Raw genomic sequence first — 3093 nt, 5'->3', positions numbered from 1 at the left:
GTGGAAGAAGCGCCGCCTAGAGCAAATGAGTGAACCGAGGGGCCGGTTAGACCCGCCCACCGCTCACGCAGCTGGCCAATCATATTCCCGAGCGTCTCATCGGTGATGGGATCGCTGACCAATTGGTTTCATCTCAGTCTTCGAGCGGGCCAATAGAAAGCCAATTCTGCCCCTCCTGCTTTACTGCAGAATTCCGAGGCTTGCAGCCAGCAGCGTCGCGAGTCTCTAGGCTGAAATTTTATATAAATGGACGCACAAGGTTAGATTCTAGTTGTCGTGATTGTGTTTGTTCATCATGTAATGTATTTATGTAACATAAAATAGTGGATTTGTGTGCATTGATGCATGTGATAAGCACCCTTGGATGTCTCATCGGTCGTGTTGGTCCTGTCATGAGCATGTTGTGCACCTCCATATGTCACTTCAGTAGTGGGCCTTGGCGCAGCAGACAGACGAGACAGCAGTACAGTCATAGTGTGTGTCTGCGTGCGCGTGTGTGAGAGAGAGAGAGAGAAATGCAGATAAAAATAAATGGGGTGAAGACAGAATCATATTTAATCCTATTACTTCACAGTTCAGTCATCAGTGTATCACTGCACAACAGGGGCATTGTCTGCTACAGACATCCTGCAGCCTGACTGCCAGTGCATCAGCAGGTGTACAGTTCTGATAATGCAGACTCAGCAGCTTGAGCTGATGTGGAGAGGCTTGCACACAGGAGTGAAAATATTGACAGGGGTGTACCTTAATGGCAGTACAGGAAAGAATGAAACTTGGCTTGTTTCAGATCTATAATCTGGGGTTTCGGGAGCTGTTACTCTACTTGACAATTATGAGGGCAGTTGTTATACTGTTGACATGTGGCACTGACAGCTGCAGCAAGTATCCAGAGAGGAATGAACTCGTCTAACAAATCAGACTGCATTATTTAAACACTGGACAGATATGAAAAAAGACATGAACGGAAATGATAGAGAAAAGATAAAGAGGGAGGTTTGCCAAGAGCACAGACAGTGTGGGCAAAAAAAAGCAAAACATGAGGACAGGAAAGACATATTGTGTGTTTTTCTGTAAAAGTGTTAAAGAGATTCAAAGACAGCCTGAAAGAGAAACACACAGAGGACATGTGAGAGCGAGAGGAGGCTGGCCCATATGCAGCAGTGATTTGCCATTGCAGGCCTTTGGTCACGTTTTTCGTCTGTGCTTTTCACTGAAGGGGCGATGCAGCAGTGAGAGCACACACACACACACACACACACACACACACACACACACACTCAGAGTCACTGGGTTGCATACGCACACATTCGTGCATGTCAAGCCATGCCTGATTTGCAAGGGAAAGCTGAGAGTCACGCTTGCTGTCCCTGCAGCAGATTGCGGCCATGCCTCACTGGCTTCCTTGCTGCAGGCCCAGACGGTGACCACGCAGCACCATGAAACCCCAAAGCATCAGAATGGGGTTAGCTCAGGGCCAGAGGACAGTCAGCTACAACTGGCTTCAAACACGCTGCTATAGTGCTGTCTGTTTTTCTTATCTAAGCTATCTGAAATACTGCAGATGACTAACAAATATCACCAATAAATTTAGCAGTGAGTAATCATGTTTCTGTTTATGTTTTGTAACCTTCTTGAACTACCAGATGGGTGGGGTAAATACACATTCTGTTCACAGTGTGGCAAATCCCACCCATACAACACCAACAGGATCTGAAAGTAAATGTTGACTTTACTGATATCACTGTTATACCCAGGTCCAGTTCCTAAAACAATTTTCACAGCTTACATAAGTGGTAGGCCACGGAAGGCTGTGTAGTAGTTACAATACAAGCAGCAATATAAGTTAAAGGAGGGCAGATACAAAGGAAAATATCACTGCTGACACTATGAAAAACAACCCGAATATTCTCAAGCATTATACAGTGAGTAGATTAGAAGAAGAATGCCTTGTTGTCATATACAGCTGAAGCATTACAATTCTGGTGGCTTACAAAATTCAAAGCACTGTTGCAGTACAACACTATAATGAATTCTTGGAGACTTTATTTCCAAATTCACCCAAGGTTCTGCCATTACAAAATATTCCATTTGTTTTAATTTAACTGGACCAACACCCAAAAATGTGGGTTAAATCAAGCTATACAGGGGTTGTACAAAATAGCAGAAATGCCTGTGACATTCATTAGCGTTTAAATAAAAACAGTTTGAAGCTTAAATGTTTGCTTTTTGTGATTGTATGAGGTTTTGGTTTAATTGGATGGATGGAATAATTATTCCAGGGCCACTTTATTGCTAACTGTTTCTGTTATTTTGGCCACCTAATAGCCTCATTGCACGTAAACAAAAAACAATCACAGCCGCATAGTCTCTCACACAACTGTCAATCATGTCAATCACTGCTTGTGAACTGCAGTCAAACTGTCAAACTATGCAACGCTGATCAAATATGAATCAATATTCTGTTACTGAAAAGGACAAAGTTGTTTGACTGTTTGACTGGTGGCAGCTGGTTTGACTGGTGGGCAGTGGGCAGTGGGCAGTGCCTGGTGCGCTACTTGGGTCACAAACATTCTCATTTTACAGCTAAACAGTACACTAAAATATGTTTTCGAAAACTTTGAGGTGAGAAATAGGCAAAGCAGCAACAGAATCTTGATTCTTATGTGATCAGCACTGCCTAGTTAGACAGTTTGATCACAATTCACGAGCAGTAACTGACATGATTGCCAGGTGCTTTAGAGACTCCTTGGCTCTGATTGGTTGCGTTCGGTGTGCTGCGGTCGATTGTAGCAAAGCCATTAGAAGCAATAGGAGGAACCTGATTTTTTTTGCAGACTATCAGTCTCATATAGTACTTTGTGGATACAGTAAATTTTTTAGCAAATATGAGCTTTAACATTAACATTGTGACTGTCAACCTACTCCTTTAATTCATATTGATTTATATATACAAAATCTTTGCATCATAGAGGTGCTGAGAAATGTATATCATACAGGAAACTGTATCAGATAGAATTTAATCCTGAAGCCCACAGTGCTGCCCCATGAGGGTGACTTTGTCACTGTGCTGCTGCTAATAAAGTTCTTTTCAAT

Source organism: Epinephelus lanceolatus, chromosome 10, assembly GCF_041903045.1.
Source record: "Epinephelus lanceolatus isolate andai-2023 chromosome 10, ASM4190304v1, whole genome shotgun sequence".
Lineage (NCBI taxonomy): Eukaryota > Metazoa > Chordata > Actinopteri > Perciformes > Serranidae > Epinephelus > Epinephelus lanceolatus.
Note: the sequence above shows the minus strand (reverse complement) of the source record.